At 43.6% G+C, this 27642-nt stretch overlaps 1 protein-coding gene across 3 annotated transcripts in view; it reads right to left on the bottom strand.

Moving 5' to 3' along the window:
• The window catches only part of ddah1 (dimethylarginine dimethylaminohydrolase 1), a 77092-nt gene that overhangs the window by 40279 nt on the left and 9171 nt on the right, over nt 1-27642 (bottom strand). The window lies entirely within an intron of this gene.

Below are 27642 nucleotides of genomic sequence, written 5' to 3'. Positions count from 1 at the left end.
TAGCGTTGTTATCACCCGATGATGTCATGGACCCAATCTGAGAGGATTACGCAGATGGTGGGAGAGATGAACTGTTTTTAGCTCAAGGAAAATGTGGATTCCTCTGACAAACTATGGAAGAATGACGAGGAATTTGGCTTCACGTTAATCTCTTCTTTCTTGTGGGGGAAGGTCTGGACGTGCACCAAATGCTTCCATTGTAAAATGCTCCGCGTTGTGGTTGTATCTCACGGATGTACATTCCTCCTGAAGGTGTCAGGAAATAAACAAAGTCTGAGACAATGGTAGAGGGTACATTCTCTGTTGGGCAATCAATGCAAGGCACCCGCTCTCTCATGTTCCATTAGTCATTGTCCTTGAAAGGGAATCACAATTGAGGTGGAAGAACGGAGCAATTCCACTTCCATTACATATCTGCTTCAGTAGACAACAAATTAAAAGCACAAAGGAACAGTGGGTGACTAAGTGAATGAACAAATATGGTGTTGTGTGACAAACACAGAGAATGGCATCTTTTGCTCGTCGCAAACCACAAATATTTTACATTCTACATTCTATACGTTTTATTTCGGTAAATCGCAGCTGCCGTAAAATAGCTGTTAGATAAGTCACTCCATCGTCTTCCTCTGCTGAGTCTTTACTCACCGAGTCCAACTCCATAAATGGACAAACAGTTTGTTCTTCCTCTCCGGTCTGGGTTAATCCTCACCGCTACCGACTAAAGAGACTATTAGGGTCGCAATGGAAGTACAAGCGTTCTAATCAAAAGTCTTGCTCGGTTATTAGGATGGTTTATTAATACGTGACCAAAATAATTATGCTTCAAAATCAGACAGGCGAGCTTGTTTCCATGTCCTTGCAGTCTTTGTGGAGAGTTAATCAACTCTCGGTCCAGCTTCAGTTTTAATGTGCAGACACGAAGGTAAATACTCTCAGCAAGAAACGTCAAACCAGTCCTTTAACAAATGAAGAAAAACTGTATTTCAACTACACAAAATGATGTTAAATCTCAAGGTTATGATTCTTCCATGGGAGCAGCAGTTGACTTAACAATGGTAAACGGTCTGTACTTATATAGCTCTTTATCACCGTAGTGGTCTCAACGCTCTTGGCAGTTTGCCTCCCTTATACCTACTCAAACACACGTTCCCACACCAGTGGAGGCAGAGCCGCCATGCGAGGTTCTGCCTGCCGTCGGGAGCAACTCGGGATTCAGTGTCGTGGCCACGGACACTTTGACATGTGGACACGAAGGAACCGGGGACCGAACCGCCAATTAACTGAGCCACAGTCTGCCTTCAAAGTCCACTTCGTAGCCATTCTGGAGGTTTTGGAGCAGTACACTAGGTCTTCAGCTCCACATTACAGACATTATGAAATCACAAACACCCTGACAACATAGCAAACTCCATCCACCGATTAAAATGATGCACAATGATTAAAAGGTTCATTACAGCGACTAAATGGATTTTGAGGCGAGATGCTCGTTGATGTTTTGTGAACTACTGATAATATAACAAATCCAGGCTTCTTAAAAGTGTTCATTAAAACAGTATGAGAAGAAATAAAGAGTAAGAGAGACTGTTTAGACAGAGTTTTGTTTTAAGGAGTCACAAGAGACAAACAAGTTGGGAATTGCTGACCTAAAATGATCAAGGAAACAACAGGTGCCCTCCCAATCCATTCCTTATCCATGAGTCTGCCCGATCAGGGCATAGATACAACACTGAGTCATGATCCATACAGGCACCAGAGCCTTACATGGTCAATGTGTCCGTTTATGTGTCCACCAGTCATGCTGACTAGCGGCGAGCAGGAAGGCCCGGAGCGCCGTGACATTCCCGAGGAGACCTTGATGCCGCGCCGCCATGACAAGAACATTCCTGTGAGAGCCCTGCACGTGACTTTCAACCTGTTTGCAGGTTTGTCTGTAACGTGGCCAGCATGTTGACAAGCATGATGTAACTGCAGAAATCGGGTGAAGGGGAGGGTGTGCGTGCATGTGTGTGTGTGTGTGTGTGTGTGTGTGTGTGTGTGTGTGTGTGTGTGTGTGGGAGGGAGGGGGGGGATCTCAAGACTCAAACAAGGTTCAAAGACAGATGGTTCAACATGAAACATTGTGAGCTGTGAAGCGAAGGTAATCTTTTAATAACCGTCATATTTGAAAGCAGATCATCGTCTGTGCTGCTCTTAAATGTCTGACTAGTCTGAGCTGCTAATTTACATACATTTTAAAGTCCAACTGGAGTTTAAATGTGTGTCACTTTTTGTATAACATGAACTATAATGATACTGCAGCTATTTTGCCCATTTGGGGTCAAGCTGGCATTGGCAGTCTCTCCTTTATGGCTCCAGATATCAAATGATCAGACTGCAGCAGGTAGTCCAATGTCGTGCTCCGCATTTCCTTTTTCATCCAATTAATACGCAGCTGACTAAAAGACAGTCACAGGGCCACGAAGGTTGCTCAGATCACGGACGGGGTTATCAATCGGCGAAGGCACCAACGTAACTGCATGTGTCGTAAAAATTTTAAAAAATGTCATGCTACCGTAAAAAAATTATTTTGGTGACCCTCTATGTAGAAACAAGAAACCCAAACTTTATATGAATTGCGGTTTTGACCAAACAGGTGTACAAATCATAACAAACACCAAATATACACATTGATTTCTAGTCAACAATGAATCTAATTTTCATTGATGATAGAAATGTATTACACACCGACTATGAATTCAAGTAGGTGGGGACAGCTGTATTTATTTTTTTATTTTTATTTTTTTTGTGTATATAGTGTGTGTGTGTGTATTTATTCATTGCTCTTATTTTTTTCAAAAATAATACTTTTTATCTATCTTATTTTACGTATACATATTGGTAAATTATTTTTCTTATTGTGTGCACCTTTTTGTGTTTCTATGCTGCTGCGACAACAAAATTTCCCCACTGTGGGATAAATAAAGTCTTAAGTCTATACTTTTGTTCTGAAAGAGAGCACAGGCTTGAAAATTAGTTTTCAAAGACCGAAATATCAGCATAATGCAGAAATAAATGTCAACTCTTAGCATTAATGATGCATTAGATGTACCAGGGTACGTAAGTATGTCGTTTTTGCCCACTGTGTCATTATGTAATGCAATTCTGACTTGAACTGTGCACTAAAAGAGTCGAAAGCAATTGAGCCTGAGTCTATAATGTGAAATTACGCATTTAATTGTAGTTTATGATTACTGTGCTTTCTCCAAATTTCCGTTCGGTCTGCATATGACTTCGACGTGTGACCTAACGAGACGCCACAAAATGTCACGGAAGACATAAAACTATCTTAAAAGAAATTCAGTCGTAAAACGGATCAATAGAAATGCAACGACGGAGCCTCAGATTGATCTGCCTGGTGGGCTGTGAAACCGTAGCAACCAATAACCATCAGCAAAATGATTAGGGTGGTTTTTTTTTTGGGGGGGGGGGCGGGGGAGCAAACAAAAACAAACAAGTCTTTCAAACTAAAGGTATCATTTATTATTTTGTAAACCTTAAATATGATCATATAAAAGCAGACATGCTGTCAGAGGATAGGAATGTGAAATGGAGCACAGTGGGAATGTCTCTCAGCTCCTGGTGTGTGTGTGCATGTGCGTGTGTGTGTGTGTGTGTGTGTGTGTGTAACTCCTCAGGTCTGGCATGGGACAGGTGTGCTTCTTTGGGATAGAACAATACCTGTTATTGCCCAGCCAGCCTTTTATCACTGCCTCATGCTCAGCCAATCACATCCAAACACTGGTAAACAGGTAGGAGAGAACAACCATCAATCACTCTGTGCACTGAGACCCGACTCCTGCCAATTACAGAGAGAGAGAGAGAAAGAGAGAGAGAGAGAGAGAGAGAGAGAGACACACACACACACACACACACACACACACAGCAACACAAAGAGCGGAGTGTATTTTTGGAGGACAATCCGATTTTTCCAGGCATGTTTCTGTCATTATCATTCCTGGAGTAGCTCATGTTTGAAGTCAGCGGGCCGTAGAACAGCACAGCGCTCGCTCTGCACCGAGTGGGACGGCTACAGAGAGATGATGGGGAAAGCAGGTGCTGTGATTGGAGCGACTCGCGAGCCAGAGAGTGAGAAAAGAGACGGGGAGACATAGAAGAGGCAGCGGCGACAACAGTGAGAGCTTTTCTGACCCTATTTCCCCGGACTGGACCCCGACTCTGTCTGATTAGTTTTCATTTCCACTTCCCTTTGCTGTCTGATCAGTCGGTTTAGTCTATCATGCCCCCGGCCCGTATATCCATCTGTCTGCCGAGGCCGTGCAGCGGGGCAGATCAGGGAAGTGGAGCTGTTTTCCGACAGAGAGAGCAGCGGTGCCAACAGCTCAACGCTGCACACGGTCGGCCTCCTCAGGCAGCTTTTTCTGCTTCTTTGCTCACAGTTGAAATGATTTGAACTTTGACCTTGTTTGCCTTAAAACCATGTCCAATGAGTGCAGCTGAGCGAGAACCTCGAAGGAAAATTGTGTTGGTTTTTTTTTTTTGCAACTTGGCTGATCGCTCGTGCAGCTGTTATAACATTGTACTCACATTGATCATAACATTGACATGGTCCTCTTGGTTTTAGCGTTTTGAAAAAGCCAGGTGCAGTGGTAAACAACAACAACAACAACAATCTGAGACCTAGCAACCTACATGCTGACATTATGGATCATGCAAATGAAATGCGGCATGCCTGCTCGGCTCCTTCCTGGGGATTTGGCCACTTAAATGCCACGATTCGCCTCCCCACATGCAGATGTTCCACCAAAACAACTCTCCCCCGACACTTTTCTGCAGGGCCACCACCACTGTATCCTGAGCTCAGCGCCGCCCAAGACGACTCTGATTGGTTTAAAGAAATACAAACAACTCAAGAGAATTTTTCTACCCTATTCCAGAATGCTACATGGGAACAGTCAGACTATTTTCCAGCACTGACACTGCACAGCGAAGATAGGTGTGGCTAAGCGAGAACACTAACAAAGTACGACAGGGAAAGAAATACACTATAAAAGCCCATTAGACGACTTAGAGCCAGAAATACAGTTTATAAATGGTGATGGGCTTTTATAGTGTAAAGGACAATTCTGCTCATAATTTTACTGTGTGCAAAATTCTGGCAAATGGACTCACTATGTTTCTAGATCTCAGCTATAAACTTGAATACAATGTTGAAGAGTTATTTGCATCAAAAAAAAAGGACAAACACTGCGCCCGTCCAGCAATATTTGTGTACAGACCGGTACAAAAGCAGCATACAAAGGAAACGGAGAGAACAGTCAGCATGCTGAATATTACAAACTCCAAAAAGGATCTAAAGATGCAATATTTGAATCTTAAACTGGAATCACGTTTGCTTGATGAAGACCAAATAAAAAAAAGACAAATGCATAAAAAAATGTCAAAGGAGCTTGCAATTATGAGTTCCCAGTGTAAATCAACATGATAAAGGGGCCATGGGGGAAAAAAAAAAAAAAAAAGACAGCAAGATGCAATAACCTGGAATCGATATGAATTATAGATATCTCGTGTGTTAGTTGCTCTTGAGAACGAATATACCGTACACACACACACACACACACACACACACACACACACACACACACACACACACACACACACACACACACACACACACACACACCAATGGCGCTAGCTACACTGCCAGTCATGTGTGGGCGCAGCAGAAGAGTAGACTGAGAGGAGGATGGGGATATTTGGTCTGCGCTGTGTGCGGAGGAAGTGTCTTCGAGCAGATATCGGACTGATGTCATCTCCCCCACAGACAGCGGGCTGCAGAAACAATCAATGTGTGAGGAGAGAGGAACGGCAGAGGAAGAGGGAGGGGAGGGGGTCGGGGGGGGGTGACATCATCAGCGGCCGGGTCGCGGCGGAGTTCAGAGGTCAAAGACTGATGTTACTTCGCTGATGACCTCTACTACATATACATGCCAGGAGCAGCACTGTTTAAAATCAATGACAGCATGCGAAGAGGCTGTTTGAATGTGTGTGTACGTGGAGGAACGCATGTAAGAGAGTGTGTCAGGGGCTGATGTAACGCCTGCCCTTAGTTCAACGCTCAGAAAAGCATTTTAAAGGAAGGACATTTAATCTCCTGATATATTTAAATTCCACATGTCATTTATTATGAAGACAAAAGTGAAACGGCAACAAGCAGAGCACTCTGATAATTCAATTAGGTTCTGATCGACTAAAGATGCGTCACCTTATGAGACAAACATTTGCGGGACGAGCTTTAAAGTTCAGATGAGTCACGATGACAATAAGCAAAGGACGTTATCACTGTCTTCTTTCCCACTCACTCACAGCAGTCAGCCAGGGTCACGTGTATTAGCATCTCAGTAAATAAGAGGATCGTTTACAATCCCCGAGTGCCACAACCTCAATTACAAAAAATGTCAGAACAAGCCGGCAAACATTACTGCTGTTCCTGCTGCTCCTCGTTTAGTATTCATGAATGCAAAGCCCATAGTCGCAGCGAAGCTATTCAGTTTATACATTTTACTCTCCTCGCTATTCATAGTGGATTTGCAAAGTGAACACCGAATGACGGGGCAAAGTCACATTGGAGGTTTTAATCATGTTGTGATGAAAGGAAAGCTGGCGCGACAACTCCTCAGAGGCCCGCGGCAGGAGGAGCGGTGCGGCGCTGGACGTTTGGTACCTGGTCCGGATTAATAACACACACTCGGGAATCGATGTGATAGCGGGTCTCCACGGCACGGAAGTAATCCTTCGGAAGTCTACTGAAAAACGCGGGACAATTCACTGCAAAAGCGTAAGTGTGGCAACAGCAACACTTGAAGCAGCGGGAGATAACAGGGGGCGCAGGTGGAGATGATGTTAATTACAGCTGAGGCTGAGGAAGTCTCCTGTCATGACTGGAAACTGGAAAAAACATTTAAAGGCTTCAGATCAACAGACTAATGCAACCAACACTACCAATGACCTCACTCCGTTGTCACCAGTGTTTCTCTGTACAGCTGAAGTTTGTCCAAGGTTGCTTCACTGTGTGTTGCAAAGTAGAAACTACTATTAAGTGCACATAAGACATAAAGATTAGAAACTAAAAACCTGGTTTAAAATAGCCATTAGATAAAAAAACAAAAAAAAAGAAGTCGCATTGTTTCTGCTCAATTCGTCTCCGCTTGACGTCAAGAAATCCGATCTGAGCCACAAGAGCGTCCGGACTGAGACGCATCTGTAGAAATCCGATTGGAATCACATCTCAAACCACCTCCAAATGTGGTTTGGATCCGGTTTGCAAAAATTGCATTTCATGCATTAATGAAAATGAATGACAAATTCAAAATGATTTACAATAATTTGAGCCTTGTTTTTTCTGTCCACTATTTGTTTCATGCTTTCGATTTCACTTTAACGTCAATTATACCAAATGTTTTTGATTCGTTAGATCGAACAAAATACATCTATAGACTTCATACATTTTCAGAGCAATATATTCAATCACCGCCTGAATATCTGTGTCAATATATTGTCTGGATTATGTTCTTTTGTCTGCAAGCCGCCCTGTTTTTTATGAGCTGTCTCTGGTTTTGTTCCGTGCCTCTCTGACCACTATATTAGCATTTTCATTATATAATTCAGTCTAACACGGGAGCTGCTGTTGTTACAAGGCCGGAGTTAATGAGGCAGATGAATTAAACAGCAGAGGATCAGCGCTCCCGACACCTCAGGGCAGATCTGTGGAAATCTCTGACAGGCACATATACGAAGCCGGTGATTAGATAAATTCCTGTTCAGGTTTAGTCGCACTGTAGCACACACACACACACACACACACACACACACACACACACACACACACACACAAAAACACACACACATTTGTGCACAAAGCAGGAGCCACATCAGCTGACCTGACATGCCTGAGTAAAAAAGGTCAATCAATAGCATCCCAGGGCGGAGCGGCGAAGAGAAGGAACTGTACGGTCTTGTTATGGCGGGACAATGAATGCAGCTTCCAGCCAAAAGGAAACAGCTCACTGCTGCATGCTGGGACACATGAACCTGTCTGGAAGGGATGTCTGTGTGTACCCGTCTGTACTTTGAGTGAATGGAACAAAAGTGTCCTTGAACTTTTGTTTTGCAGACCGCCTTCCTATCTGATTGTGCGCATGTATCTGTCTGGCTCTGGGTTTGTGTATTTGTGCGTCGGCCTCTCCGTGTGTGGCTGCGGGAGGTTCGGCGGTCCGAGACCCGTCCAACACGTGAAGAAGAGAAGTCACGGACTCCAGCTCGGCACATTTTCAGTACTTCCTTCCAGACTGCTTATATCAGGATTGTTTGTGTAGTCTATACAAGGGATTTAGAAAGTCTGACACCGAGGCCTCCCTCCGATCGAGACGACTGCGCCCCACAGCCACAAATTAAAACTGTTAAGAGTGTTTTGTCTGAAAGGCCGCACTGGTTTCAACAAGTACACTCGATGAATAGATAACGGAGGGTGTTGGCGTTCCAGGATTACGAGAAACATGTGGAGAGGATGTTCTGAGCGTGGATAAACGTGGTTTCTCTTTTGTCCGTTTTGTGTTTGTTGTTACCATTTTCTACTTTGTGCTGCCGCCCACAGACAGAGTTAATACAGCTTTCCGCGTTTTAGTCATTCAAAAACAATAATCCTCCGAATTATTTCACAACTATTTCACATAAGAGTGCCCGCAGCAGGAAGAAAACACATTTCTTGTCCTAATTGAAAGACTGCAGGAGTAGAAGGAGATGGAGGGATGTTTTGTACGATCGTGAGTCTGCACATTGGTGTCTTATTTTGAAAACGATCCCGATGCTCTTCATTTTCCTCCGGCTGACTTCCTGCCAGGCCGATCTGCTACGTTCATCTTGTCGCGATCTCTGTCCGGCGTTCGTCAACAATAAACTCGGCGGCTACCTTTAGCGCTGGAGAGCTTCTGGGATGCTGCTGAAACGTGCCGCCTTGGGTCGGATATGAAGCGCCGACTTGAATGGCAGCGTTCAGCTCCGGTGGCCGTGTTGGAGCTGCAACCCGGCACAGATGGAACCGCTGGAAAATAGCCTTTAGTCACACTGAATTTCAAACTCTAAATATCACGTATGTGATTTCAGATCTGAGAGAGTTATGACTCAGAAACAATAGGATGATTTTTTTTTACATTAATTGCAGCAATCTTGTACCATGCTTGCAGCTGCTGCAACTCCAATTGCTGTTCTGCCGGCCAAATAAGGCCAAACTAGAAAAACTAACTTCCCTTTGATTTCAGAACACCAGGAGGCACCTGATCCTCTCACCTGGCACCAGATCCTTGCCTCACATCTCTCCCACCTTTTAGCGTTAGAAAAAAAATTACCTTTGCATTATTGAGTTAGTGTTTGATTTCTTTTTTTTCAGCTGCTGCTGCTGAACCACCTCTATCTGGTTTGTCCACATTATCTCTGGCAAACAAGACCCAAAACACGACCTGCACGCTCCTGTTCCATCACATGTTGTTCTCCCTTGAAACACGTTTCACTGCGTGGCGTGATAGATGCTTCGAGACAACCGTTAGTGAACAGCTTTCTCAATGTTCCATCTTAAATAAATAGATTTTGTGGCAGAGCTAAACTTCCATCCTCACAACTGACTGAAACAGATGCGGCTGCTTCTCTTTAATGCGTCTGACACGTCCGTTTATGCACAATTATTGCAATGCATCCGCCAACATTATGTAATTACCCTGGAGCTGTCAAGGAAAGTTTGCTCGAGGATTCATACCATTTCCACAGTGAGTGACAACAGCGTAATTTCTAAATTGAATTGACCCTGTGCTTCCCATGTGCTACAACTTTTGGAGCATAGTGTGCTAAAAGGGACACGGACCCATTACGAGTGAGGAGAAGGATGGCACAATTTTCCTCTGCTGTAATGACCCTGGCATTTGCAACACGTTTTACCATCTCCAAAACATTACTGGAGCTACTTGGCCATCGTTCAAGCTCGCCGTGCCTCCGCTGAGCATTGTGAGCGCTCTGATAAAGTGGCCCCAAGGCCTAAAAGATCACAAGAAGTCTAATTTAGTCCTCTCTGAACTTATTTGGCCTCCGGCTCTGTGACTCATCGCCACCTTTCAAGTCATTAAAAGATCCTCCTGAGTCATGCGAGGTTTTTTTCCTGATATGAGTCCATATCTCTTTCAACTGCACTGGCGACCCAGCGCCAGCTAACTATTTAGCACCTCTAGGGGTGAAAATGATGTAACCAAAACACGTTGTAATGTAATTATCAAGACTGAGTTATCATTTCATCACTAGACAGTAATTTAATCTATCTTTTTGATAACTACTTTGTTGAATTTGAGGGAATTTTTTTTTTTTTTTTTTTAAAGAACAAAAAAAGGTGTAGCTGCTTTTTAAATGTGAGGAGTCACTGCTTTTCTCAGAGTGGAACTGAATATCTGCGGATTTTGAATGTTTCGTTGTGAATTGGAGGACATCAACTTCCTGTCTAAATGGTTAACAGGTTTATAATCGCTTAATAAGTCCCAGCACCCAACGCATGCCAGGTTAATTGTTACTTTGCACTTTTCAAGTAGTGCTTCAAAATACGCGATTTAAAACACCAGATTATTTTTTTTCTTTCAAAAAAGGCAAAATAGTGCAAAACAAAATAAATTGCTGAAGGTTAAAAGCTGATGTATCGATAAAAACAAAATTCAACAGAGTGGAATAGAAATGAAAATAATCCTGAATAAATCATGATGTTCATTTGATTGCATTTGAATTAATTTCAATGGAAATTGTTTTTTTTTGTTTTGTTTTTTTACAATTAACATTTGAAATAATGAAAGCCTTGCTAATGAACAAGGCTAGAGAAAATGTAAATCATAATTTGGTGTTGTATTTTTGTGTTACCACAGTCTGCTCCACCACACTGTTCCTCGCAGCTTCAGTTTTCTTCAGTGTGATTATAGTCTGGACACGCTGCTCGTATCAGCGTTCACTCAGCCACTCTGAAGGGTGGACCAATCAGTGACCAGTGTCGGAGGTTAAGTGCGTTTATCCCGCACCTCTTTCACTGAGATTGGACGGCTGGTGACAGAGCTGAAGAAAAGTTTAACCTTTTTTCAACTTTTGGTGACCGGAAAAAAGACGGCGAACGTTCCGCGCTCGGCGCCTCGTCGCGCTGCTTGCATCTGAAAAAAAAAAACGTGGCGCTTCCATTTTCAACCATTTCAAAAATATTTCAACTCGAGGTCTATGCCCAGTCGCGTGGAATGACTGCGAACGTCTCCCGATGGAGTGCCGAGCTGAGATAAAACACGTTACCGGAAGACGTCATTCTTGGTTTCCTGGACTTCAAGAGTCAAAAATGATCACGAACTGCAGGTTTTTATCTTCTGAAACTGACTACAAATAGAAGACAAATACTCTGCCACGCTTCCTGAAGCAAGTACAAAGCCACTCAATTACCGCTGCTGATATAACTGCGTGACCTTTAAAGCTGATACTGGCAATGAGGCTTCCTGGAGTGTTAATGTGCGATCCAGTCTGCTAACCAGCTGATAGGAACATCCTCTACCGGCCAACAGGATTCCAGCTCATCAGTCTGCCTCCTGACCCTGAAGCCCCTGACCTGTGATCACCTGCCAAGACTGTTTCCAGTGAAGCCCGACTGAGTGAGAGACTGGCCGGGCTGGTGTGAGATCCCCCCCCCGCTGTGCTTTTATTATTAACCTGATCTTATGACAAAGATGCACATAAACACACACATGTCCTAGTGGAGAGACACATGTTCCTTTTGCTCTGTACTTTCAAGCATCTGCTGCAAGGAAAACATGGACAGAATTAGCCAATAGCAAGTGTGGGCGTATCTGTGCAAAAGTAGTTTGTCAAAGATAAACTTACAAGGCTAAGTGTGTGTATGTGTGTGTGTGTGTGTGTGTGTGTGTGTGTGAGCTTTTTCTGCTCTTTCCAATTTTCCGGAAGTCTGCTGGAGCCTCCCACTGCTCCGGGCCCCAGCGGATGAGTTCTTATTGTGGGTTTGGAGCCCCAGAGCAATTAGATGAGTTTATGGTAAGCGCTAAGAAGCGGAGAACCTTGTCATTCTGTCAGAGCTGATTTCCCCTTCGCTCCAAACGCCGACCTCTCCAGGCTGCCAGTGGGGGTGGACGTGGGCCGCAGCGGTGTTTAAAAAAAGTACAAAGATTTGAGGGATGTGGATTGTTTTTGAACCCTACAGTAATTCAGATTTGACTTCCTGTAACTACATTGTGTTGCTAATGAAGTGATTTGAGCCCAAACATGCTCGCTGGAGGGAATTCCAGTTGATGCCTTCATTCAGTAAAGACGGACCGACGGGGAACTTGCAGATTTGGGACGCGTGGATAGATGAAGCCTGATTGGCTCAATGAAGCACCCGAGCTCCCTCACGACTTCTACGCTAATAAAACATTCCTAAACAAGATGTTATTGATTATATGTGCTGAGTAGTGCGTGCATTTTTCAGTAGAAGCATACTCCTGCCGTAGTCATAGCGTGTATCGTCACATGATCCAAGTGCTGTGGGAGGTTGTATTCATTCACAGGCTGCAGAAGGAGTCTGTGTAAACATACAGCAGCTTCAAAAGATACCAACGGAGAATCAAACAACGGTGAGGTGTTTGGCAACAGATTGACTCAGGAGTGAAATTCAAAGATTCTTTCCGCGAGCAAAAACATTACACACGGTAAACGCACTTGCATAGCATTTCTCTACATGAATGAAAAACACATCAACGTTGCACCTCCCCATGTAGTCCCCTGAGCATTTCCCAACACTGTTGATGTCTTTTTTTCCAAGTGTGGTGCCAACAAAATACTTCATCCGCTCCACCTCTGAGGCCTGCGTATCCTCCTGAGCCTCTCCACCAGATTCACCTCTTTACCAAAGTATTTGCTGGAAAACTAAATAAACAGTTACACAATGGAAAGGGGGTCTTATATAAGTAACACCAGCCATGCCGTGTCCCAAATGTAACAATTTTCACGGCCCTGAACTTGGATAAACCCCCCACCCCTACCCCCTCGTCCACACACACATGCCTACACACACACACACACACACACACACGCACGCACACACACACACACGCACGCACGCACGCACGCACGCACGCACGCACGCACGCACGCACGCACGCACGCACGCACGCACGCACGCACGCACGCACACAAACTGTGTACACAAAATCAACCTGCTATGTAGCATGTAGTGTTTTCTCTTTCTGGCTGCAGGGATTAGTGCGTGATCCCAAGAAAAATAACAGTAGGTGGGCAGAGCTGTGTGAGCTGAGAGACTGCGGATGTTGCCGTAGAAAATGTAAAGATAAGTACGGTGCGAGAGGCCCCACATTAGAACACCTTCCTGCAGAAATAAAATGCACATGTGGCCATATTTACCTGCTCAACATCCAGCGATACGTTTTCTGCTTCATATTTCGCCGCGTAAATGCTACGAGGTGCAGCGGTAATAACAAACTCTGCTGTTCACCGGCTAGTTTTAAACACTTCTCGTCTGAGGGTCGTGTTGAAAAGGTGGATGTTGGCTTCGTCCAGCTCTTCCATACGTTCTCACTGCGGCAGCGAAGCAGGGTTTCAGGCAGCGGTAGACAGCCGAGTATGTTCACGAGTCACAGCAGGAGGACATCTCTTCGTTTGTCTGTCGCTAGGGGAATTAATACCCGAGACAAAGTTTCTTTCTATATTCAAATAATCCCAGTCTATATTGTCAATTAGAAATAATGGAGGTAAGAAATTAATGTTTTGTCCTTCAGTTGCTGGAAAATGAAGAATAAAATATAGTAAAACAAAAGAATCATTTCCATACTTGATGGTGTTTTATAAGTCAGTAATGAGTATGAGAGCCAAAAAGATAACACATACATGCAAATTACACAAATGTGTTGGTTACAAATCTATGCTTTACTCCTTTTTAGTGTGCGTTAGCAATGATTAAAAGTATGATTTCTCTTTTACATTTTCAAATGCATACCCACTGTATATGAACTACAACTAATGTTTTATTAACCTTGTCATTTTTACCTTTGCCAAGGTAGTTTTTGTTTTCAGTTTGTCTGTTGGCAGGATTACAGAAAAACTACAGATTTTAATGAAACCTGCTGGAAGACCGAAGCATGAGTCGATTAAGAATCCATTCAATTTTGGAGCAGATCTATAAATAATTTTTCACTTTCAGTAACACTGTGGGACAGGACATTTGGCCTAATAAATGCTAAGATGGAAGTAAATTAAAACACATGCAATTCCTCAACCTCAATGAAACAGCCATTATGGAGAACTCTGGGACACTGGTTTCATAGGGGAGGACTGAAACTGGTACAACTGTAACATCACCACGGTTGATGCACATTACAGAACCATCAACCGTTGGCCCTGGCAGAGGTCTGCAATCTCCGAGCGCCCTTTTAGTAGAATTAAGTCTTTCATCTAAGGATTTAAAAAAAAAAAAAAAACGTGACATGAAAGTTAACCATCGCATCTTCCCAGACCCAAGATGTCATCTTAGAATCGCTTATTCTGTCCAACGAGTAGCCCAAACCTCAAAGATTTTCATTTCACATTGATATAAAACAGAGAAAAGCAAAAAATTCTCACTCTTGAGAAGGTGCAACCAGAAAATGTTTGCCACGAATCACTTAATCCGCTGATTATTTACAAATTGTGTGACTGCCGGATGAATCGACTCGTCGTTTCAGCACCGATACATTTCTGCCGCCTGTGCGTGACTGAGGAGAATGGCTGGCGGAGAAGAAGCATGTGTTTTCAGTATGATCCTTGGCGTGAGAACAGACTGAGAGCGGACATCACACCACACTGTGACAGCCGAGGGCAGACAGGGGAGGCAACACACACCTCCCTGCCCAGCCCTGATACCTGCCCTGCCCTGCCCCTCCCCACCCCACCCCGCCCCGCCCGGCCCGGCCCGGCCCGGCCCCACCCCTCTTCTCCCCTCAACCCCTCCGGCCCTCTCACACATCCACACACGCAGGCACACACACAACTTCTCACCGTCATATACATGTGAACACACACACATCCACGCACATTCGCTCATGTACGCCGCTTCGTAAAGAAAACACAGGATAAACCTGGAGAATTTACAACAGATTCAAATGATCGGAGGTTTACGGTAGTGTGAAATGTTTCTAGTTTTGTCCTCAAAGTTTTTTAACTCATTGCACAACTGGCCTGACGTGCAGAAACCTCTGCTCGTCCACGAGCATGTCCAAAGCTGCTGAATAAAAGCATCACGACTCTGCAGTCTCTGAAAACACAGCGTTAATGACTGATACTTGATGAGTTTGGCTGAGGAAGCGTCTTCAAGTCTGCGCACATCTCTCTGTTTTTTTAATCAGATAAATACAGGATGACATCAGAGGTGCTGGCAGTATTAGCAGACACATTTATTGTGACTGAACTTAAAGCTTAATGCCAACATGCATATAAATAACCACATGTAAATGCCAAGATTTAAATCTCTGCTACCAACAAGCCTCGCTACATATGTTGAGCGCCAGTGTGACAAAATATTAGTGGGTTACAGAGTACTACTTCAAAAACTGTTTCAGTAGCCTGACTCTGCCAGTTTACTTCTCACAGCTTCAGTTTTCCGGTGTAATCATAGTCTGGATACGCTGCTCGTATTAGTGTTCACTGAGCCACTCTGAGGGGTGGACCAATCAGCGACGTCGGCGGTTAAGTGCGTTTGTCCCGCCCTTCCTTCACTGTGACTGGACGGCTAGTTAAAAAGTGACAGTGACGAGTGCAACGTTTTAACCGGAGTTACATTTTTTTTTTTTTTTTTTACTCTCAGTGACAGGAAATAAAACAGCGAACATTCAGAATAATCGCTCGGCACTTCATCGCGCTGCTGACATTTGAAAAACAAATAAAAACGCAGCGCTCCCATTAAAAACTACTTAAAATGTCCGATGCACTCAGGCAACAACGCTTTGGCGGACGCGGGCCTGAGACAGCTGCAGTGGTGGCAGACTGTGGCAGTGAAAATCTCAAAATGTGCACTTTTACACCAAAACTTTCCTTTACATCTCAGTACCATCACGTATGCATATTTTTGTGTCGGTTTGATGTCATCAGCACACAGAACAGATGTAACCGAGACGCACTACTGTACGCATCCACAAATGACACGTAGGTGACAGAGATGCAGCAGACGAGCTTTCTCCTTGAGGCCTCCGGCCTCCTCCCGACACTCGGGGAACATTTTGGCACCCGCTCGACACATACTGTCTCCTGACTCACCCTCGTGTGGAAACTAGACACCTGAGTCTCATCTCCCGTGTCTGGGAATGAATGGACTCACAGGCACACGCAGTAAATCATGTTTGTGTGAATGAACACGCGGAGGATTGTTAATATGCACGTTCTTGTAGTGAATCCACGCAGATCAACGAGCAGTGGGAAAATATCTGCAGCAGAAATTCAGGAGGAAGTGCTTTTGAGATGAGATTGTACTCATCAGTCAGTACCGTCTGTTCACAAGTCTATTACACTGATATCGTCTTATTCCTGCTCAGGACAGAATCCTCCTCACTGCAGCTGTTCAGGGAGCATTCAGAGTTTAATGAATGCTCCCTCCCCGACGCCTCAAAATCACTGGATAATTAGTTGGGTCTCTGTTAATCCCACTTACACCAAACTGCTCATGGAGTTTGCTGTAATTTCTCCAGTGGGGAATAATGTTTAAAGCAGCCAGAAAACGACTAACCTGGCTGAGCCGACTGTGGCTCACAGCTTCAGTTTTCGCTGTGATTACAGTCTGGGAACTTGGTATTAGCGTTTGCACAGACACTCTGAAGGGTGGGCCATTAAGCGAGCAGTGTCGGTGGTTAACCGCGTTTGTCCCGACTCTCCGTCACTGTGATTGCTACCAGCTACCATTGATACCAGGCCAGCAAACTACTCCAACAACACCTTACTCCAATTAGCATGACCTAAATCAACCTCGAAGTGACTTTCACGTGCGCTCTTACTTTTCACCTCAATGTCGAGTGACGTTAGACTTTCTTCTCTGAGCTCTCGAAAACCTCAGACTTTCCAAGTGGGGAAACTCCCAGTTCCACAGGTGTTCAGGTGTTTTCTCCCACTCGGAAGTCGGAAGTTTCCCACTTCCCAATTGTTTATGAACGCACCATCAATGTGCCATTAGAACATGTCGTCCTGCTCACAAAGGTGAAAATAAAACGCATGATTTCAACAGGACCACATACTGTTCAATAGCGAAGAGTGCCTCGTTACTTCACTCTGGATTTATTCACTGTTCAGTCTAATTTAGGAGTGCCCCGTACTGTTGTGTAATTGAAAAACACTCTGCAAACGGCATTAGTCAGACTGAATAAAGGAGCAAAGAAAAATGCTAACTCAGGGAGGGCGGGTCTGGAGCAAAAACGGTGCCTGAGATATATCACTTTCATCAAAGGCTGAGGAGTGGCCCTTTCCAGCGAGGCGGAGAGCAGAAGGAGTTCATACAGAGACAGAAATATTTGCGCCTTGCTGTGATGGATAGACTAGAAATTAAGAGAAGACATGTGAGGCATGCATCAATGACACGGTGATGATGAATTATCATCAGTTTGTGATTAGTGAATATGTCAACAGATACAAAGATGCATTCCTCCTCGGTTTTAGGTCAAATCTGTGTAACATGTTTGTTTTGGAAAAATAAAAGTAAATTTTGCAGGCCAGAATCGAGAAAACAACTGGAGCGATATGACGACAGGAATGAGGCAGAAACTGGAGCGTGCTGCAGAAACAAATCACCTCATGTTCCCGTCAGAAAGATAATTTTGAAACAATATTGGCTGTGTGTTCAGCAGATGTGGAAACAGTGTTTTTCTTTTGCTTTTGCCTCTGTGCTCTGAAGGGCTGAGTATATTCAACAGAAGCTGCTGCAGCGAATGTAGAAAAATAGGGCCGAGCCTTGCTTTAGCTTGTCCTCCCAGGACGCCGTCCAACAATGAGACGTGAAATCGGCATGATTGATTGCGTGCACGCCGTCAATAACAATGACAATAGACAGCCGAAGGGGGCGGGGTCTACAGGTGCAGGTGAAGGTGCTTTTCTATGTGTGGAATTTAACCCACATTGATATGGTTAGGGTAGGTTAGGTAGTTACTTTATTAATCCCCAAGGGGAAATTTTTTCGCTACAGCAGCATACAGGAAAGCAATAAAATAATAATAAATTAATAAAAAGCAATAAAATAACAGTCAAAAAATATAAAATATAAAATGCACAGTACATACAGTACAGTATATATATATATATATATATATATATATATATATATATATATATTTTATATACAAACAACCAAGAAACACAGACAACAGTGTTATTGTTGTGTGATGGATTTTGCCAGAGGTGAGTTATTGTACAGTATTGTACAATATATATAGTATATAGTATATGCATACTCTTGTGGATTACCTCGGTTTGTTTTCCACACGGACTAGTTACGCTGTGAACGACTAAAACGGTGTGAAAAGCCTGTTTATTTTACGATGCGTGTTGAAGCTAAGGCTGCCGTCGTAGTGCTGCATCGTTGCGTGTTCATCACTGACAAATACAAAACCCAACCCTCCTCCAAGTAATGCGAGTCGAAGGGGTGAAGAGTTTGTAATCTGCTCAGCGTCTGCAGGGCAGCGCGCTCAGAAACAACCCAAGTGGAACTGACACGGAGGGCCTAAAGTTACAGTAGCGCTTAAGTTCATTTTCAGCTTTTGCCTTATTTCCCTTATTTTTACCATCACGATATAATTGGTCGTGTTTGATATTTCAGCGCTTACTTCACTCTTGATGGGGCTCCAAGACGCCAGGAGCGCTGCAGTGTTTCACTCAGAAGCACGGGAGTGCCAAAACCAAAACAGTTTCAACCATGTTCTTTCAACACTGCACTGAGGCCGGCCCGCAAGACATGTCTGCATTCTCGCTGCCTGATCGTGTGCAGAATCTGATTATTTCAGCTAGCATGAGCTCATTGGAAAGAAGATCATTTACAGTAAGGAAGCAGTCTGCTGCAGGCAACATCTTTGATGTTATGTCAATTTAAGCTGCTAACTGGGGAAAAACCATCATGTCAACCGCGGGTGATAATTACAAGTAGGACACTGGAAGCATTTTGACAGGCTCGCACCTGTAGAGCTGTGGAGGCACGACACGTTACAGATTTTTCAGTTACGTTAGAGGCCACTTTGACAGACCCGCTGCTCATCAAACAGGCAAACATTAAACGGCAAATCATCTGTCTGCATGCCAGCATCTTTGACAGTTACTGTTTCCACTATCACTCAATCTACTGTTTACAAGTGACAGTTGAAAATCACTGATGTTTGTGTGATTAAAAACGCCACGAGTTTGGGTTGCACTCAAATATATCAACAACGTCCGGATAGATTTCTACAAAACTTTGGACATTCATGGTTCCAAGATGATACATCCTCAAATGTTTCATCAGTCGCACGGAAGCTATTTTAGGTTTTCAGGGAAATGTCTGAACAGTCGTTGGATGAATTGTCATGAAACTTGATGCAGACATAAAATCCTCACAATGAACTTTACTGTTGGGTGATTTGACAACTAACTTGTTCAGCTAGACATTCGGCCTCGCCAGCAGTGTGTTTAGGGCTAATTAGCATGCTAACACGCTAATCCAAGACAGCGGACACTGTAAACATCACAGCGTTAGAATGGTCGCACGTGCCAACTTTAGTTTGGCTCGACGCACCATTGTGCCTAAGTATGGTTCTCATAGAGCTGCAAGCATCTGACCAATAATTTGATTATTATAAGAACTGTTTCTAAGTAATCAATCATTTCAGCACGACTGCTGACTAAATATTAGAATTAGGGCTGCAAGTAACTCATTAATGTTATCAATTCATTTAACAATTATTTCCAAGAATGATCAACTTATTTGGTCCATAATATGTAAGAAAGTAGCAAAACGTTAAATGCAAACTAATATGAATTTATTTGCCTTGTTCTATTTGGTATTTCTTTGGCTATTCAATTTATTAGATTCATCATTTATGACAAACAAAGCCGCAATTTACACATTTAAACGAGTGCATATTTGGCTTTTTGTTTAAAAAAAAAAAATGATTACAACAATAATTTGATTATCAAAATTTACAAAAAAAATATAATTTTATATGAAAATCTATTCATCTCCTGGGGTTTTTGGTACCAAGCATCAAGAGAGATGCAAGAAATGAAACTATTGACAAGTGACGTCTGCGAGGTGCAGTGCTGATACACAGGAAATGGAATGCACATTATAGCGGTACATTTTTTTTTGGACTTTAAGATGAGGACAGCAGGTGCACTTCCTCCTCAGACATCAGAGGTGGTTGCCAAATCCCATAAACTGGAGGCAGTGCAGATGTGGTTCAGCACAGAAAACTGGACATTTAACCGCAACTGTCAAACTCACTGACCGGACAGACGGGCGGCTGCATGACGCAAGATATTCCTTTTGGCCTTCCACCTCCGGCGATCAAAGAAGATGATGCAGGCGGTTTGTATCTCTCGGGGAGTGTGGTGTTTGTAAGAGCGAGGAGTCAATGAGTGACAGAAAAAGGAGAGAGGAAGATTATAAAAGCTTTCTGAGATTTGTCTCAATTAGTCTTGACTGACTTGTGCTGTGCAGCACAATGGGGCGACCACAAAGTGCACACAAACAATCTTCAGCGATGTTTTCCGTATTGAAGTTTGTTCCTTAGTCTGCCTTCAAAAACATTTACGAGTTCTCTTCTAGCTAAATTAAGGAGAACAACATACCCGAGGCATGAAACCAATTACAAATTCAGATCAGATTAACATCTGATTTCGAACTCATTACACCATTCGTCTTTCAATACTAATACGTGCTCAAGAGTGAAAATGCAAAGTCTTGAAGGAGAAGTGTTCAGATGGGTCGAGGGTTTCTACATTTATTCTCATCGAAGCTCTTTGGACTGAAAGGTCAGCGAGTCTGCCTTTTAGATTTCATGACGTTGCAAAGTTCAAGGTGAAATGCTTTCGTTTCTATCCAAGACCGAGAGCAATCAGAATCAGGAAAGCATTATTCATCCCTGCAGTGAAACCGCTTTGTTGCTCAGGATTGTGAAAATTCAGCAGGAAGAGGAGGGAAGGTATAACTGGACGGCCACACCACTGAAGGAGGGACCTCCTGTGAAGTTCAGTGAAGCATATAGTCACTCTGAAACTCAGTAACCAAGTATCCTGATCAACCACGAAAGGGAAAAGACATTTTTTGAGAATGATACAAACAGCCTTGACAAACTCATAAGAGCATGAAAATCATTTGCATATTTTACTCTGCATTAGTCCTGAGGGATCTGATTCAAAAGCTGGAGAGAAACAAGAAAAAGCTCCTCGTTTTTGTGAAATATATTAACCTTTTTAACCCCCGAAACTTCAAGTTGAAAAAAAGGGCTTCTGTCTGAAATCGTGCTGCACCCTCTCTGACCTTCACAAGACTTTTCCCAACGCCACCATGCCTGGCCCACTTCCTGTGTCTTCCACTGCTCGGTCTCACATACCAAACCAGACATTCACACACCCACGGTGACGGCTGAGCGTGACCGGGTCATCCTGTGAGGCTGAGAGGAGTTCCTGTTCGCGAGTCTCCCGCAGCTGTCTCGCAGGCTGCTGCACCGTGCCGGGTTGGAGGGGCTGTGGTGGGTGAACCTGGGGCCAAAAGGGGGCCAAAAGGGGGCCGGGTCCGAGGCCATGGCAGGGTGGGGTGGGGTGGGGGGGGCTGAGCTGTCCGGTCCGTTCATGCAGCTCCGTCTTTACACAACACACATGGGAGGCAAAGCCGTGGCACGTGTTGGCCGCCCCGTACAGAAAACACTGTGACGATGCTAAAACAAGGAAAACTGGACGAGGAACCATCGCTAAGCTTGTCTGTAATTTCTTAATTCCAAGTAACAAGCTGGTGATTTACTAAATCAAGTTGCACCATTAAAACTGGAAAATTGTCGACTGAAACTTTAGATAGTGTGTAATTAGCAGACACGAAAATGACTAGCATCGTCTAGCCAACAACAATCAACTGTGATCTGCAAGTCAGTGCTGCATCATGAGCTGTAGCATAACTGCCAAAAACAACTGCCTTAGAGGCAAAGAACGCAGGGTTACATAAAGTCGGTGAATGAATGACTTTCACACAGTCATACACATAGAAATACTGTGTGAGGGGCAATCACAAAGGTCAGAGACCGTTCCTGTTGTGGGCAAACGGAGCGCGGCACAATGACGTGCACGGAGCAGTGGGAAGGTACAATGTTCATGAGTACGTTTGCTTGATCAGCAGCAGCGCCTGAGTTACACGCTTCCTTGTGAGCAGAAGGGCCTTTTTTGCGATGACCTGAAACTTGAGCAGAGAGCGCACATCAAAGTTGGCGTCCAATTTTTTTCTCAACAGAAAGAAGTCGCAGGGAACCAAATCCAGCAAGCGGGGCTGGTGGGGAGCGGCAGTTGTGTGGTTGGTTTCAACACACTGCGAGCGGGCGCATTGAAATGTTGGAAAACCAAAGTGTCATCTTGTCACAGTTCAGGTCGTTTCCACCAAATGTTTTCCGTCAGAACTCGGTGTTTACGGTCTGACCCTGGAGAACAAATTCACGGTACACAAACTCAATAATGTCAAAGGAAACCCACCCGGTTGCTCTCCTGACCTTATTATTTTCATTATTGATAAAAACCATTATTTTCTCGATTAATCGATAAGCTGTTTGGTCTTCAAAATGTCAGAAAATGGTGAAAAATGGTTTCCCGAAGCCCAAGATGCAGCCTCTAATGTCTCAATTTGTCCCGACCGACAGATATTCAGTTTATTATCATGGAGGACAAAAGGAAACAAAAAAAATATTCACATTCAATAAGCTGGAATCAGAAAATTAAAAAAGGAACTCAAAACAATCAAGTTATGAAAAAGCGGGAGATGAATTTGAATCCGTTCATTGACCAGTTGTTGCAGCTGTAGTTGGAAGAGCGCAGGTCAGCTGCTACTCAGAATGAAACACGAGGTTTAGACGTCTGGCTCACTGCAAGCCTGTTTACTGTGGAATGCATTTTCATCCCACTGCTGGTTCTCAATGTGTTTTCAATGCAAGTACATTTTCATGCCAACAAGCAACATCTCAGCAGTACAGTAATTTACTGTCACTATTATCCTATTACTGGAAATATAATTTACTTTTCCTGTACTGAAAGTAGGGAAACCCATATTGCTTAGGCAGAGAGGAATTCCTACTTTTTGACTGGCAGACAATCTGCATTGTTAAGTGAGCGATTCATGATCCCGAATGTCCGGTATTTAACGTAAACGTAAGCAGTTCATCTGAGTAAGACCTGAGAGGACCCGAGGCTTCGACAATACCCTCTGTGAGACAATGAATGAGAGGCGGAGGATAGGAGCGGCAGCAGCACTGAGATGTTACGAACGAAAGAACGTCAGCGAGGAGTCAGACAAACATCGGGAGGAAGGGCAGGATAAATGTGGCAGGAATGTGGCAGACAGTTGGGGAAGGCACGTTGACCTCGTCCCACATGCTACTGCCGGGTTCCAGGTGTCTCACCCTCCTCCCCCGCTCGCACTCGGATGTCAAGTCTCCCTGAAGGAAACCAGGTCGGTTCCGTTATGGAAGTCATATAAGAGCGGGGAGGGCGGCGAGGAATCGGCATCTGCAGGGCCGTCTAGTCAAAACGAGACTCCCGTGCTGTCTGGCGTTAGTTTGGGGGTGGCTACGTGAGGCATGACCGGAAAGGGGCCCACATGGACACATAAACTGCGAGGACTGAACCTAAATATTACGTCTATAAAAATATGACCTAAATATTGTGTCTGCGGAGGAGAATTTTCCATCCGGTCTCCAGACCTACAGACACCTCTAAAGCCTTTTACACTTGTTATGACAGATTTTTAACATGTTTTAATGACCATTATTTTCCAGGCTCTGCAAACTGAACTTACAGTAACTGCCTACTGCGGTGTATCATTCCAAGATACAGTAAGTATCAAGTGGCCCTTCTGAAACAGTTAATGGCTGCACTTTAAAGTCATCACTGTCTGAGCAGTACTAGTAAAAAAAAGTGGCATGTTTAGTCATCACCTCATGGAGGATTTAAACAGAAGTTTATTCCCTTGATAAAACTAAATCACACATCAGTGCCTGTCCATTTGTTGACTTCAGGTTATTTTGCTTCAGTAGAAACAGAGACAGAAAATAGAGTGAAAGTTAAAGATCAGAGACGGATTTTCTTTCTAGGCAACTAAGTTTGAGTCTAAGTTTAGACTGAGAGGCTGCCAGCACAACCCGACGTTCAGGGTAGGAATACACAGGAAAAGGTTACCCAAGTGGAGCTATGAAGCTGTTTCAAGGCTGCTGGACTGAGTCTATTTTTGACCAACAATCCAAAGCAGTACAGCAGAAGGTAAAAGTGCGTCACTTCATCCAAACATGACAAAACTTACAGTAAATAATTTGAGTTTGGCTGATTAATCTGTAAATCTCGATATATGATCAGACTTATATGTCTGGACTGATATTTGAGTGATCAACCAGCACACATGAGGGGGGGAATCTAGTGTTGTATTTGTAAAGAGGCACTGAAAATACCATCAATCAGCCCGAGTATGATGTAATTCACTGCAGTAATGATGTAATATGGAAACCGACACAGTTATCTGGACCCGCACGACCTGATCAACCGGTCATGTCCAAGTGCCATGATAACAGACAGCAATTCCATCCTCAGATACATAAATAAACCCTACCCTGTCTCTGAAGCAGTCACCACTTATCGCCTCCACATTACTGCATTTTTGGTATCTGAGTCGCCAGACACGGGATCAAGGAAACATCCTTCATGATTTGAGTAAACTGGCATTTTCGAATGTGGAGAGCGGTAGATTGACTGTGATTACTCAGCTCTTCACTCTGTCACAGAGAATGAGCCCAGATATCCCGTTGGGAAAAAAACTCATTTTGTTCACTGGTGTCCAACGCTTCACCGTTTCAGTCACTCCCACAAGGCTGTAACCACAGTGAGAGTGAAGACTCATCTGTGGCTCAGATCACTCGCAGAAAAAGGTAAAGAAATAATTGTAAAACTAACCGGCATGAGCATAAAATAATCAATGAGCAACATTGAGAAAATCATGTGTTAATTCTTTTCAATTCTCGACAAATGAATAACTTCTACTTTTGGGAGGGACACAAACAAGGACACGGAGCAATGGATGCCCCATAAACAACCTTCTGTATCTGCCGGTCATGTTAAGTCAGGGTTCTTTGAACTTTTTGTTTTGTTTTGCCCCCGAGAGCTACTCATGCTTAGTAACATTTATTCACATAGCTGAGCTCCACCCCAACCAGTTGAATATGCTTCTATGATGTAAACACTGGCAAACACACATTTTGTATTACAACAGACTAAATTAAAATGCATGTGTGCTTCTAATCTGAAACATAGTAGCAATAAGCAAATCAGCGGTGTTACTTTGATCTCTCACTCAAGCAGTGACAGACACTCGCTTTTACACTTCTGGCCCCCGCAGCCAAAAACACTATTCTTATTATTAATAGTATTTATGTTATTTACCATATTTAGGAGCACCTGCTTCTTTCCAGGCCAGTGTGACGTTCTCTGCTGGGTTACGCAGGCGCTGCAGGTCGCTCTAATAGTTGCTGTCCTCTGATCTCTGCGTGTTTCACGGAGGATCACGGTGATAGCGTTGTTCTCTCAGACAGATTAAAAAAAAATACAAAAATAAAGCTAAAATGGATCACCGAATATACTTGAGCGGCCATCAATATACCTGGGCAGCCCGCCTAATTAAGCCTATGTGTGGGAAACAGCATATTATTCGAACCTTCAGCGAGCTACTCGGAAACGGGTAATGCGCTACTGGTAGCTGGTGAGCGGCGGGTTGGGGACCCTTGTCTTAAATTCTGCTAAACTACACGTAATGCTACTTGCTCCCCTGACAGAAAAACTGCAGGGAATTTGTACCATAAACTACTTAAATCTTTGTCAAAAGCCTCCTATATAGAAAGATGAACTCTGTTACCTGAGCTGGTCCTGAAAAACTATCAATAAAATATGTAAGCAAGCTAAAACATGTGAGTTTTGATTGGCACGAGGAGTGCCAGCAGTTCAAAATCTGATTCGGAGCGTATACAGAAAGAAGTGACAACACTCTGCAAAACAGACTTCAACAAGTGCACCAATAAAACGAACTGTGAACTGATGCGCATCACATCTGCAGCACACTCACCTCCTTCCTCTCTGCCAAACATACAGTAAATGCCCGAGGGCCTTTATAATGAGAACATTTACAAGCTGCTATTGCCACCCTTTATGTGGTGCATATCCAACCACTATTGATGGTATACTGTATTTAATCAATTAAGCAATAAATTCTCCGTGTTCCTGGGAAGCGGTTGCAAAATCTGTTGTTCTTGTGGCCGGCAGTGACGCAGAACTGTTGCTCCACAGACGTGACTGGACGTCCACGCCGCACATAAAAAGTGGCGAGTTTGTCCTTTAAAGTCAGAGGAAGCAACATTGGAAAACATCTGCAACTGGGTTGATAGAAAAACTACAATTTAGTCAGCAGGTCACACGTCAAGAGGACAGTGGGGGGGGGGGGGGGGGGGGTACATCACATGCAACAGCTGTGGTACAAGGAGGACGGTGACCATGACACTCAATGAATCAGACAAAAACAAGATTGTGAAAACACGAAGCTAATGTTTGTTATCAGTCTGGAAACCTGCAAAACATTTACATCAAACTAACTGTGCCTGTCTCTCTGCCCTCTAATCACACTGCACAAGGTGGCTGGGCACAATAAAGGAAGCATATTATTGTCTGCTGTCGAATGAATGATTATGATAAGGAGTTCTCGGGTCATGAAATGCATTCAAAGCTCTTAAAAGTATTTTAGAAATGTCTTTAATGTCAGTGTCAGTGCTTGGCATTATGGAATAATAATTCACAGTCTCAACTCCTCACAAAATAAAGGAGAGTGTGAAGTAACAGTGCCACTTTTCATTATGATTCTCAAATAGTTTCAAAATAAGCAAGAAATTAAAGGTCATGAAAATCTGCAGCTGCAGTGATTATTTTCAGCTTATCAGACTAACGCTTCGTATTAAGGAGAAATTAGCTTTGTTGGAGTGTTTTAGACAATGCTGCAGTCTGCAGCGCACAATCATGTAATCCATTTAGACAAGCAACGCCTCTAATATTAAAGCTTTTAAGCCAAAGCCTAATGATTGAGACTCCGGCGACCTTTAAGTGATGTTCAGTAACGTGTCCCCTTCTCTTTTGTCGTATGGAGTTGAATAATAAAAAAAACACTTTAATGACCGTGCTCAATAACAAGAAGTGATGTTCTCAACCTTTAAAGGCAGAGAGGAGAAATATTTCATTGTATGAACCAAATCGTTAATCTCCCCTAAAGAGACTTTACAAGATGATTAAGGGAACAGAAGCTAAAAGGAACGTGAAGCAGAT

This window comes from Embiotoca jacksoni, unplaced genomic scaffold (genome assembly GCF_022577435.1).
Source record: "Embiotoca jacksoni isolate LCO1_2020_lvr unplaced genomic scaffold, fEmbJac1.0.p SCAF_19, whole genome shotgun sequence".
In the NCBI taxonomy this organism is placed as follows: Eukaryota; Metazoa; Chordata; class Actinopteri; family Embiotocidae; genus Embiotoca; species Embiotoca jacksoni.
Note: the sequence above shows the minus strand (reverse complement) of the source record. Positions and strands in the feature narration are given on the sequence as shown.